The sequence below is a fragment of the Pollachius pollachius genome, assembly GCF_949987615.1.
Source record: "Pollachius pollachius genome assembly, chromosome: 1".
NCBI lineage: Eukaryota > Metazoa > Chordata > Actinopteri > Gadiformes > Gadidae > Pollachius > Pollachius pollachius.
The window spans coordinates 32,875,754-32,889,680 of record NC_136934.1 but is presented as its reverse complement, the minus strand read 5'-3'; the positions used below and the strand labels follow the sequence as shown (position 1 = coordinate 32,889,680).

General features: G+C 44.4%; 1 protein-coding gene across 2 annotated transcripts in view; it reads right to left on the bottom strand.

Moving 5' to 3' along the window:
- ddr1 (discoidin domain receptor tyrosine kinase 1) overlaps window positions 1-12,163 on the bottom strand; it is a 39,979-nt gene extending 27,816 nt beyond the window's left edge. For both annotated transcript variants that reach the window (XM_079755828.1, XM_079755829.1), the window contains exon 1: window positions 11,769-12,163. The gene's annotated coding sequence lies outside the window, so the exon portion shown is untranslated. The remainder of the gene's footprint in view (window positions 1-11,768) is intronic.
- Between the last annotated feature and the right edge of the window lie 1,764 nt (window positions 12,164-13,927).

Below are 13,927 nucleotides of genomic sequence, written 5' to 3'. Positions count from 1 at the left end.
GATTAGCTCGTCATGTTTACGTCAATGACTGTGCTTTTGTATTTGGGATTTTAGGCATATGTCCTCCTGAATGCAGAGGCGAAAGATTGAGGCTAATTTTGATTCCCTGCTTTTTGTTGGGATGATAAATAAAATTAATGCAAGGCATAGATGGAGAAGGAGAGTGAACAGAATGAGTGTTGGTTTAGTACAATGCACCTGGCTTTGTATAACCACATTATTCTAATTCAGCTCAGTTTCTTCTTCTTGGAGGTACTCCATGTGTTAGATGAGGTCACGACTCCTCACCTTATCAGGTTCCAGACATCATTTGTTCAGAATTAAACAGTTTGTATTAAACAGTGGCCGACCAGACTCATGCTAATGCAATCAACAAACCAGTCGGTTAGCCCAAACACTATTCCTGCTACATGTTGTGTCTGTGGGAGAGTGTTAATGGAGGGCAAAGAGCTGGACAAAAGGAGCACATGATGACAACTGCCAGAAAGAGTGAGGGGAGAGAGAAGGCGAGAGGGAGGAAGAGGCGCGGGGAGTAATAGAGAGCGAGAAATTGGTCTGAGCTCCCAATAGACTCTCTCTCTCTTGCGTCTTCATCCCTGACCAGGCTGCTGTAGACCAACAGCTGACCCACAGCTGTAGTGACACAGGAGTGGAGTGGGGGTGTGGTGGCAATGGTGGGAGACCCAAAGGAAAATCAGGAGACGGGAAGATTTGAGAGAGAGAGAGAGAGAGAGAGAGAGAGAGAGAGAGAGAGAGAGAGGGAGAGATAATGTGTTGTTGGCTGGGGAAAGGGAACAGAGGCGATTTCAGGGATAGCCAGCCAGTGCAGCTGTCATCACTGAGAGACAGAGTCTATCCAACACACAGGTATGCTGCAAGTTTTCAAGACAGAGTGAATGATAATGCCAAACCAAGAGATAGGTAGGGTCGGGAGGTTATAAATTAAAAGATGAAACGACAAAACGTGAAGACATTAAAAGGTCTTATGTCCCCATAACACAAAACAATCCCAAGGTCATCTAAATGCCAACCGCTGGTAAATATATAAAGCAGAAGGCCATCAAACATTGTTGTTGAGAATCGAGTGGTGCTGAACAGATCTGTGTGTGTGTGTGTGTGTGTGTGTGTGTGTGTGTGTGTGTGTGTGTGTGTGTGTGTGTGTGTGTTCGTGATGTGTTCCCCGGGCCTAGCGAAAATACGAACAGAAGTCTGCTGAGTGTTTTGCACAACCGGCCGGAGATGACAGCGAGGGGCGAACAAGCACAAGATTATGTGGGAATCAGAGAGAGAGACAGAGTGACAAAGAGCGGAGGGGATGAAATTTAAGAAGTTTGTCATCATTGCATTGGGGACATTGAATGCCAGACGCTCCGTAATTACATTGGCGCAGTGAACCACTGGCAGGACATCCTTGGCAGCGGCCCGCATGGCAGGCTTTATCGAGACGCCCATAACGTTGGCATCAAATCACTATGAACATTAACATTTGTTATTCTTTCTATTTATTTGGAAGACTGTACTCAGTCCTTGGACAGTTTAAATTAAAATTGGCAACTCTGCAACAAATCATTTGCTGATATACATCATTATGTAATGTGTGAAATCCTAAATAAGCCTGCCATGTAAATCAACCATGGACTCAGAGAAGTGGGGGAGAATGAGGGGGTTCTCTTTGTTTTGGAGGAAAGGGGTGAGAGAGTTGGCACTACTGTTCTTATTATTCCAGTCTAGTTTTGCCTGAAAACTTTTTAAGGCCGAGATGGCATCGGCTATCAAATGCAAAATGCTTAATGGCTCTGCTGAAAGGTAAGCAATAAAAGTGCTGGCAGGAAGAACACCTTGCCTCTAATTAAATGTAATTTGATGTTTAAAATGCAGTGCCCCATTCCCTTTAGTCACAGAGCAAATAGTGCTGCCATGATGAGTACACACGAGAAACAAACGAGACAATGAGCAATGATGTGTAATGCATATCATGTGGAGGCAGCCTTTGAAATTAAGAATAAAACACACAAAGCAAGTCACATTTTTACGGATTAAATGGCTTGGCATCGTACAACTGGTCTACTCAGACGGTGATCCTCTTTTGTCCAAAATAGTTCGTCATCAATGTGGAATGGCATTGAGTTCACAACCAAGGACTGTAACTGATTACGATGAACCAAAGTGTATTTCGTGCCACTATGTCTGTGAATTTATTTCTGTTTCTTGAGAATCGTTGTATTCATTCTAATAAGGGATGCTCGAGTCTCACCTTGTACAAATATTTTTTTTGTTAGATTGCTGTTTTTTTTTTTGCTTTAGACATTTTTGACTAGTAGATTGGAGTACTTAAAATCCTTACACACTATCGTAACTCTTCTTTAATAGAAGTCTGCATGAAGTTTATGTGCATAAAGTGGCTTAGAAAACAGGCGAGGTCTGAACATTAAAAATGTACTGAATATATATTTTCCGAGTTTTATGATTGACATTATGATGGATGCCATTTGTAGCCCCAAGAGTTGTGATGACCCCCAGCATGGGGCAGGGGGTGGAGGAGGAGGAGGAGGAGGGTGGATGAGTCACCTACGTACCAACGTACTGAGGAGAACACAGCGGCAATGGAGCAGCACAAGTACAAGACATTAAGGAGCGATGACGAGCAGCAGGAGAAAGTTACTACATCTGTTGACGGATGTTTGAGGGGTTTTATAAAATTAACTGTAGATGGAGATGGATGGTTGTTGGAGGAGGAGGGCAGAGAGCAGGCGGGGTGGAAAGAGAGAGAAGGTGATTCCAGTAATAACTTGGCTATGCTGCATGGAGTGACTCATAATAGGACAAACTACCCGCTCTCTGTGAGAAGACAAATGGAATCAACAAGCATTTATAATTGCCTGGTCCACAAAGTGTCAAAATTATAAGCGAGATGCAAACCCCTGCAACTTCTGCCAAATCTGGTTCACAGGCAACAAAAACTCACGTTTACATAAAGCTCCTTGAGTGCGGGCCAAAGTGGGCAAAATGTGCTTATAATAATGCCATGTTTAATATCATGCAGTTTAGGCATGCTTGAACTAAATCCTGACTTGACAAATTGTGTGAATGTGTGACACATTCACAATTTTCTCTCAATTCTGAGTTTGCCCTCAAACTTGAAAACAAAGTGTTGCATTTCCCCTGCTCCCACCCACCACCGTCACCCACATCAGCTGCAGCATTCTTCAGTGTGCATGCGGGCCAGACTGAGACAAATGGTGAGTGATTAGCACAGGTTGGACCCCAGAGAATGAGGTGTGGGCCTCAAAGAAAGCCAAACACCGCGGAAACAATACACTGCACACTCACGCCTGTTTTGTCTGCTTATTGCTTTTCTTTATAGTTCACCCATGTTGTTGTACAAGCGACGTCTCGTAATGCATCTAATTTATATAACACACGCATATATTCATGTGTGTTTATTCATCAGTCTCGCTATAATCCCTATAATTGCACTAAGAACTATTTTACAGCCCCAAAATAGACAGGATAATCCAGAATAATCAAAGTCATTACTCAATAGTAGACATATAATTATATAATTATATAATCATACATATAATTATTTCTAATTCATTATTTCAAATAACATTGGAAAATTAGGTCTTGCCTTTGCAGAAACATGCTGTTTATGCCAATGGCATTATCTTCAGTTTAGCCATATAGTCCTGCAGCACTTTCTCACACGTTTAGAGACGCCGGTAATAAAGAGGGCGTACATATGGATGAGTGTGAGAAAGTGAACGAGTGGCTTCAAGATCATTCCCACACACTACTCACCCTACAGCGTGCGTTGGGAAACTGGTTTTGGCCCCCTGGGAACTGAGGCTCTCGCTGAACTCTCTCATGTTCCCTGGCTTTCTTTGCATCGTCAAAAGGATTCTACGTGTCAGCACAGGTAGGAGGGAGAGGGCCTCAGAACTGGCTCCCACTTTCCCTCTCTCTCTTACACTGACTTTCTTTCCGTTTAACCGGTTTTTGGATGGAGCGGACACCAGCTGCCGCTCCAGTGAGTGAAGTTAACGAGGTGGCTGTGTGACTCCCCACCGACAGTGAGCCTGAGAGAGTGTTCTGTGGCCTTTAAGGGAGTAGACACTCTTGAGAGAATATACTGACCCCGAGAACTGTGAAACTAAATCTCTTCCCTTTTTCCTCCTGCAATATTCTGCCTGAAGCAGCGTTTCTCCGGACTAGCATTTGCATGCTAATGTGACAGAGAAGCAGTGGAATGTGCACACGTCGAGGATGCTTTTTCTGTTGCCTTTGCTAGTTTGACGACAGCAAGTGGCCTTCAGGGAGTAGTTTTAGAATGGTGATGTGACCGTCAGGCTGCAGACGCCCAATTCCCATAATTCAATTTGCACCATCTCTCTCTCTCTCACACCGCCACATTAGAGTCCTACCACCACACCGGCGAGGTAGAGGATGGAATAGACAGGGAGAAGGTACAAGGGGGGGGGGGGGGGGGGGGGGGGGGGACATGACAGCCCAGTGCTAGTCTCACAATGGACAGAGAGAAAACTTTTTTTTTGAAGTGCCACCTGAGGGAGACCCAGAGGGCGGGAGGGAAACGGTCACACAAAAACAGCGGGAGGTCCCGTGATGGAAGAACAGAAAAAGCGCTTGGCGTTTGGCGACTACATTTCCATCCACTTGCTAGAGGTGGACGATAAAAGAGTGTTAGATGACAAGTTTGGGAATGACTTATCCAGTAGGTCAACTCTTGAACCCGGAGAAGGTGAAAAGTGGAAAAGTTTGAAAAAAGGAAAAGAGAAAAAGAAAGGCAGCGATCCGGGCAAACTGGTCCACATTTGGTGGTACTCAGCACATCGCGTTAGTGTGAGTAAAGCTTACTCATACCTCCTGCTCATTTGTGATGTATAATGAAAGCAGAGGAACAGAGAGTCTTCAGTTGTGAGACGTTTTTGGTCAGACACATGCAACAGATAAACAGAACACACACACAAGTCCCTATTATACAGAGATCCCGCAATACTGCCATAAAGACGATCCGTCATTATGTCGGTTATGCTTTTTTATACAGAACAAAACAGCCAGCATGATTCCGGTTCTGTTTCTGATTAAAGACAGCATGCTGGGTTAAGGAACCAGAGGCAATATGTTTAACACAACAGGATCAGTCTAGTTTGACTAACACACTTAAAATATGCGCCCGGCAGCGACATTGATTTCTTAACAATAATGGGGAGTGAACTTTGAGTGCTGGGATGCTTTCGCTAGCCATGCACATTGATACCACTCTTCCAATGCAAGCAAAGATGCCAGCATCTAGGGCTGGGCGAAACCACCTAAAAATAGCGTAACTCTTCATTTTAAACCTAGATTTCTTTCAATTCTCTAAACAAACTAAAAAGTTGTGCTTTTTCGGTTCAGTCTTTTCACAAATGAGGCTAAAAGTACAAATGCAAATGTACAAATTAGACCGAAAAATACACCCAGCACTATGTGCATTGTTTACAACACTTTGTGTAAGTTTACAATGCCCGATTCCTGTGAGCAGCATGTTTGTGCACACAGAAATACATTGGAGGAGAAAGTGAAAAGAACAGAGTAGTCCAAGACATTTTCTCTGGGCAGTGTCTGCACTACAGCTCAGCTGTCACAAGACCAAAATAATGACTTTGATACAATATCTGCCTAAATATCTTGATACCGATACCTAAACGATTCCATTCAAAGAAATGAAAACCTCTAAAGAGGTGTATTGAGGTCTTCCACCAACAGTACCAGCTGAACTCGCCACAACTTAGCGTGGCACGACTTGGTTTGTTTCCAGGCATGTCGTGTTTCCATCTAGAATAAAGTGCCTCTTCAACATTGGCAGGTCGTCATAGCAAGCATGCGGGAAACTGCAGTCACGTAATTATCCACGCGAAACATAAACAGACAGGGCTACACACAGGAGCGTCGCCACCTCTGTCACGGTCAACGTCGTGTTCTTGCGCGTTGATCCTGCCATGTTCAATAATCAATCACTAATGTTGACTGAACGCTGATGAAAGATGCCGTGTGTCAGGTGTCAGGCTCGGACGTCGCGTTCATCAAGAACTCATCCAGTGGCGTCACTCTCTAGCTGATCAGTGGCCAACAGCCTTTTTACGTCACACAAAAGTATTAGAGCAGCTCTCTTGGAACCTTCGACGGAGGTGAGACTAAAAAAGTACCAGGTACCAAGTACCAGGTACCTCATTTTGGTGATCGAAACGCAAGAAAAGGCGGGCTTAATCGAAACGAGTTGAGCTGGTACTGTCGGTGGAAAGGGCCATACGGTGCACACTGTGGTGTGCAGACTAATAATATTGGGTTTGAGATTCATCGACATGAAGTGCCAGAATTACAGCTCATGTTATTAATTTTTGTTACTATTCACATACGCAATAAAATAGTAATAGATGTGCTGTTGTTTTCTTGTTGGTCGGTTTATGACAATTAATAACTAGATTAATAAGAGATTTCTGCAGACAATCTGTTTACCCACCAGGAATTATTAGATTATAGCAAGGAACAAGCGCAGTCATATCAACTTTCAATACCAGGAGTTCAGACGGAGCCTATGGGCACTGTCTTTATAGGGTAAATTGGCAGCCATGCTTCTCATTCTCCCATTAAAGATAGTGTGCATATGAGTGAAAAATAAACAGCTGGCACGGCCACTATGCCTGCACTTTCCAGAATGTAAAAACAGAGCGCTGTCGCACATCAACCCAAATCACAGGAAATATGTCCTTAAACAATTTCATTCTTAAAGTACACCCAGTAATAAAACCGTACCGTACCGTTTTTAACCGGAGGGTATTGGGATACCTATCCAGCTGCGAGTCTGTATCTTCTTCTGAGATGTTTTAATCCCCCCATAACGGGATGCCCACATAACATGTCATCAAAACGTGAGCCTGCCCCGCCAGGCCAGTTCAGAGGGCTGGACTCACACCGAAAACCAGCTGAAACCCCCAGTTGACATGGCCCGCAATATGTTCTGATCATTAAATGTTCAGGCTGTGAAACTTTATGCCAACACACACGCACACACACACGCACAGGCACACACACACACACACACACACACACACACACACACACACACTGTTTAACTGGCAAACCAGTGAAATGATATGTCCCATGCAGGCATCCTAGGGCTAATATAGGCCTTCCCAACTAAAACCCTGTGCCAAGCCCACTCAACACTTCCATCGTGTCATTTCAACACAGACCTCAGCAAGTTATTTCCAGGTGCGCTTTGATGCAAAGTAAGGTTTTGTTTAAAATGTATTTTTACAGCAACATTTCAGAGCCTTCTTTCCTAGCTCCAGTTTGCCCCCGGAGCAGAAAGTCATTAATAGTGCCATGCTGTAGCACGTGAGGAACTGTATGATGGTGCACGCCCGCTCCTTCCCCAGCGGTACAGAGAGGTGTGCATGAGGTGAAATACAGAGGGAGAATGAAGAGAAAGAAATATCTTAGAAAGGAACCAAATATCTTGCTGGCTTAAAGTGTCTATATCTTTCCAGAAATTAGCTTTTTTGGGGGGTATAAAGTTCCTTTGGAATGTAGGATTGTGGTAAGACACGAATAATAAGCTTAAAAAAAAACAGCTTAATGAGACTAAACAGGATTCAACCCTTGTGCTGCTAGTTGGCCCAGCAGCATTAGATGATTACAGTAACAACAACCCACAGCAATGTATTTAGAAAACATTCATCGTTTGCATGCATTCATTATACAGTGGGGATTGTGTGTGTGTGTGTGTGTGTGTGTGTGTGTGTGTGTGTGTGTGTGTGTGTGTGTGTGTGTGTGTGTGTGTATGTGTGTGTGTGTGTGTGTGTGTGTGTGTGTGTGTGTGTGTGTGTGTGTGTGTGTGTGCGTACTTGTGCGTGTGCGTTTGTGTGTGTGTGTCCGTGTTTCTGGGGGGGGGGGGATTATGGAACTAAAAAGAAAAAGACCAAAACTAGGGGATAAGGTGAGTAGATAAAACAACTAGTGTTGCTTCAAAGGGAAATTGATAGGCTAATGGAAAAATAAGGATTTAATGTTGGAGACAGATTGCTGGGGTGACTCATTACAACATCAAAGGTATATGTTAGGTGGGGGGGTTGGAGATAGCAGATAGCAGAGGATAGGAGTGGAGGGCTTGGGCTGGCCCTGGGAGAGGGCTAATTAGAGGTGAGGGTGGAGTGCCAGAAAGACATCCATTATGGCAGAAGCAATTAAACAGAGCAACAAAAAGCCTTGAAGCTAAGTCCCACAGTGTGAAATATAATAATAATAATAATAATAATAACGTATTGCACTTAAGAACATGTTGGATGTCTATTGCGCCTCTAGCAATCAGTTGAACAGTCTGTCAGTCAGTTAACTGCATGCATGTGACCAGGTACTTTGAAATGGTCCAGCATTCCAGACCAGAGGATTAATTAATTGAAGGAACACAAAGGAGAAGAGTGAATTGCAGCTTTAATGGGCTGCATTCCTTTTAAGAGGATAGTGTGTCTAAACTTTCAGCTTTGTCGCAAGAGCCTAAATCTGCTCAAATCTCATGTTAAAAACATCCCTGTTTGGTGAGGGTTTGAAGACATGGTGGGTGAGGGCCATGCTGGTTTGGCAACTGGCTTCAACACTTCAGGTTAAGAGCCCAGGTTAAAGGATGACATTGTCTCTGTTGAGAAGTATATCACCCATGATTTAAATTCAACTCTTTCAGTTTAAGCATATTGATTCTGTGTTAACAGCCCCCTTGACATTCGCAAAGACCTAGAGACTGAGGTGTACGTTATAATTCTGTGAGTTGGTGGCTGCATTTTAGGCTGTGTGATATTCATGAATTCTGAGTGCAAATCAACAATTCAACAAGTTGTGATGGTAAGTAGGAGGGGGTGTTTTTTTACTGATTGTAACAGATGCTAAGCTATTACTTTTTCAACACTGAGCCAGTCCATTGCAACCTGTTGGTTGAAGCAATGAAAAACTCAGTGCATTCCAGAATTCACCCCCGTTCTCATGATCTCAGGACATTCAACATTCAAGAAGTCTCAGTCTGTAAGTCATGGGCATGCGCAGTGGCATGTTCACAGAATTGTAACTTCTGGATTAGTTTTTTTGTTGGCACTAATGGAGAAACAACCTTGCCAGGAAAGTATGCACTTACTTTGGTTTTACAAAACAAAGAGACAGCAATGGGAGCTTCTATAGACTCCTCTGGAATAGAATGGATGTCAATTGTTCACCAACTAACAAATCCTTCAATGAAGATCCTGCACTAGTGCACTTGCACAGAAATACCAACAGGAGACCAGACAATGTACAAGAGCTACCATTATCTTGTCTTAAAATTCCAAGGCACCCACACAAACAAACAACAGTCAACGACCAGCAGAGGAACATAAAGATAAAGGATGACCGGCCAACGCTCCCAGTCAGACAATAAGATAGCTGGAGGACAAAGGAGAAAGGCCAACGTTTAACCCCCCTAAATACCACACGCTCGGTCTACCCTGTGTGTTTGTGTGTGTGTGTGTGTGTGTGTGTGTGTGTTTCCACCTGACCGTCTCCCCGCCTTGCCTGAAAACCCTTGGAATAGTACAACATCATAAGTAATACTAGGCAGAAACCAGTTCCTTTGTCTTTGATATGTAGTCCATAGATTAGGTTGGGTTCAGAAAACCAGTCCACCTAGAGCGGGCCTAGAGCGGGCCAGGTCGATATGCTCATATCGTATCAGCTTCATGCATAATCAAGCATTATACCTTAGTGCAACGCAACTATTCCCCATTGGTATGGGAAGGAACACAACATACTCACATACTAACAAAAGCAATCCAGCTGTTATCCACCCCTCCCCGGAGGATGCGAACCACCGATTGGAGACACTTCAGAGGCGACCCCAGAGGCAACAGTCAATATCTAAAAATCCACACACACTAAGTCAATCTCCAACCGTCCTCAACAGTCGCTAGAGAGATTCAACAGCCAGCTGTCCATTAGGCAGGGCTCCATTCATCCCGGGCTCCTGCAGAAGATCTGGGCTCACGGACGGGGACTAGTCTCCTACCCCTCAGCTCCCTCCTCACTCTACGCCCCGGCCTCAGCAGAGCAGCCAGGCGAGGGGAGGGACTCGCAGAGACACAGAGAATGGCTTTTTATTGCCTCTCTGTCTATTGGCAAATACCAGCAGCCAGCCTGCCAAACCCCTCACCCCCCGCCATCACACAGCCATCCAACACAGACCAACAGCGCTATAGAACCCACTCCCCCCTGTTCAGCGCCAGCCAGCCTGATAGTGATGGTGATAATGGCTTGCAGTATGACTTATTAGTACGGAGGGGATGCTGTATGCCCCTCACAATAAACCAATCACAGCCCTGCTGTTCTCTCCCTGGGGCCCTGGTGCATCTCCAGACAAACACAAGCAGGGACATTAAGACACTTAATGTATAGGCTAACGATACATTTGATGGTTTGATTTTCCAAACCCTGCAATGCACATACTCTCCAATGTAATGTTGGATAATTAGATTGTAAACGTGCAGTAGACCCACTATAACATTGTATATTCATATCCCATATAGGTATTTTGGTATTACTAAGGCGTCTGGTTATATTGACCCTGCCCTGTCTGCACCAACGAGGGGAGGACAAAAAATGTGTCCTTCCTGTACAGCTCAGGTTATTTCTCATTCGTCGTTGGTTCTTTGGTTTTACGGCAACTGATTGTTTCCCAGTGGAGAAAAATCTCACATTTGAGGCCAGAGGTGTGTTCCACTGGGAGGGAAACTGGAGCTGCTCTGCTTTATTTGAGGTCACCTGCCGTGCGATGAGGTCGCGCGGTTAGTGAGCGCGCTGTGTACCAGCACGGTGCGAAAATGGCCACCTGGACTCGATGAGGTCATCGGAAAAGCTGGAGGTTTTATTGACCTATTCGTCCAACCTTCAAGCATCGTTGGGCTCTGTCTAAAGGACTTGGCATCCCTCGGTTAATGTTTTGTGTCAAACTTACTGAGCTGTGCGTGCGTGCGTGCGTGCGTGCGTGCGTGCGTGCGTGTGGGTTTCATCTCGAACAGGGCTCTTGTTGTGCAATGAACCACATATAATAATATTCTACAAAAGCATCTTCTATTTACTCCTGGATCCAGACAACAAAGGCTACCACATGTCAAAATGAGATTAATCGTACCAATTCACTTTCGTAATTTGAATTGAGCCTGTAATGATGCAGGGACATAATGAATAAATGAATAATAATACAGTCCTAATAAAACACGAGAACACACTCAAAACAAGCTCACAAAAAAAATCACTTTTTGATACGACTATGACATATTCCGACATCTCTAATGTATTGTTTTGAAGATTCAGCCAGTGGATAACGGTTTGTCTGCCAACCACAATGCATCGGCCTAACAAACATGCAAACCGCCGCAACATTACACCGACAGCCCGCCTGTGGCCAGTCTCCAAGGCAGCTCTCCAGCTGACGTTGAGACACATTGACGCCAGGCGCGTGGAGGGGTCTAAACAAAACACACGCACACACACACACACGCACACACGCATACACGCACGCACGTAGGCACACAGACACACACACACACACACACACACACACACACACAGACCAAAACACACACACAAACTACATCTATCGCATTCGTCTGGGAGACTTGAGTGTTTCAGTAAATACATAATCACGGGGTGCGTGGGGGGGAATTAAAGCAAAGCGTCTCTCTACTCACCTAAAGTGAACCAAAGAAGGGCTCCTTGACACCAGCTCCAACTTTTCTGGAAGAAGAAGAATCCCCTGTAGCGGAATGTCGAAGTATTTTATAATGTACCTCTTCCCCGGACTTGTCCTTCAAAAGCTCCGGACGCTAGCAGCCTGTGATCCAACGGGGCCGGGAGCAGTTGTTGCGCTCGGCGAGCGAAACGTTGAACCAATGTTTAAACGGAGAAAACCTTCAATATACACTTAATTCTTGACCCACGTTGTACAATCACACGTCCGGTCGGCAGGTCCGTATTTAAACTTGCGAGGTTTCAGTTCAAATCGGTTCAATTCAAAGCGCGGTTTACAGTTAGTTGACCGTGTGCGGAGATCTCCCACTCTCAGCCCGGGCTGCGCACGCGAGACACTGCTCCAAAACCTCAGCCCACAGCCCCGCGAGCCGACGCCACCAGGTGCTCATTTACATAACTGCACTGGCTGGGTCCAATCAGAATGCAGAGCAAGGTGCTTGTTCGAATTTCCCCAAAAAGCAGCCCCCAATCAGAGCCCCCCCACTGGGCGGGATCTATGAGCCTTTTTCAACGTTAGAATAAACCCTAGCTCCGTGGAGACGGAGAGGGGGGATACAGGAACTTAGATTTTGCGATCATGACACAGGATACTCTGGCAGCCAAAGTACGCATATTTAAAGTTATTTTACCTTATTAGCTACGCTTGGACATAAAAAAATGTTTCTGGTTGTATTTGATGCGAGTTGACGTGACACTGTTTCGCTTTTTAACCAATTATTTCAAAAGTTTATAGGCAACAAACGTAACGTTAAGTCATTTTAACACAGAAATAGGCCATGCTCGAATATGACAGTACACCATCTCGGATGCTATTGCTGCTACTAAAAATAGTAAATCACGGTTTCTTTCTTTCTCTTCCTCATTCATTTCCTTGCTGTTGGTCTTTGGTGGCATCACGCCTGGAGAGTCCAACAGACTCAACAAGCTGGTAGTGGTGAGAAAGGCCAGCTCTGTTGTGGGACTAGATTCGGATAGTCTGGAGATAGTGAGAGGAGGTTGAGGGACGAATTCAAGTCCATCCTGGGTCACCCCTCCCGTCCCCTCTGTGTTGAGCGGTGGCAGATAGGGAGCACCTTTAGCAACAGATTCATTTCCCGCAGGGTGCAAGACGGAGCACTTCAAGTGCACCTTTGTGCCGGCAGCCGGCTGTAGGCCTACAACAGCGCCTGCTATATGTATGTGTATGTGTATGTGTATGTGTATGCATATGCATGTGTGTGTGTTTATGTATGCGAATATATATATATATACCTTATAATTTACACTTTAAACTTTACACTTTATAATTTATATTTTTTATATCGGCTGTTTGGTTTGCCCAGTTGGTTCTGTTTGTCTTTACTTTAGCGTTTACTTTAGCTTCTATTTTTGTTTTCATTAGTACTTTGTGTTTTTATTGTATTGTATCTTATCCTGTGTTTTCCACTGCTGCTGGGCTGTTGTAACAAAGGAATTAATAGATGTGTTATCCATCTATCTATCTATCTATCTATCTATCTATCTATCTATCTATCTATCTATCTATCTATCTATCTATCTATCTATCTATCTATCTATCTATCTATCTGTCTATGTGTCTATCTGTCTATGTGTCTATCTGTCTCTCTCTCTCTCTGTCTCTCTCTCTCTCTCTCTCTCTCTCTCTCTCTCTCTCTATTTATGCACCGTATTCAAAGAGTCGGAAACAAATCGAAAGACTTTCTTCAGAAATTAAGCAAAGATTTAGTGCTGCTTGACTGTGTTTCGTTTGTTTTCTCTGCCATACCGTGGTTGGATTTGGTTTTGTTTGTTTGATGTGAAAAAAATAATAGAAAGGCAGATTACTGGAGCTCACACTTAAAAAGTGAATGGATATACTACAGTAAAGTACCGTTCAGTCATAATTACAGAGAACGAGACAGAATGCCCAAAGAGTTGTCTGCATGTTTTATTGTACATGAATGAAGTCGTTCTTCGCTCCTCTGCGGGGCCTCTGCCGACTGCCGTCCCCTCAGCCCCTTTACTGCACATGGCCCGACTGGCCCAGCTTTGTTGGTTGTCCAGGCAACCGTGAAAAAAATCCCTGGTAGAAGTTATGACCCTTTCACTATTTTCCATT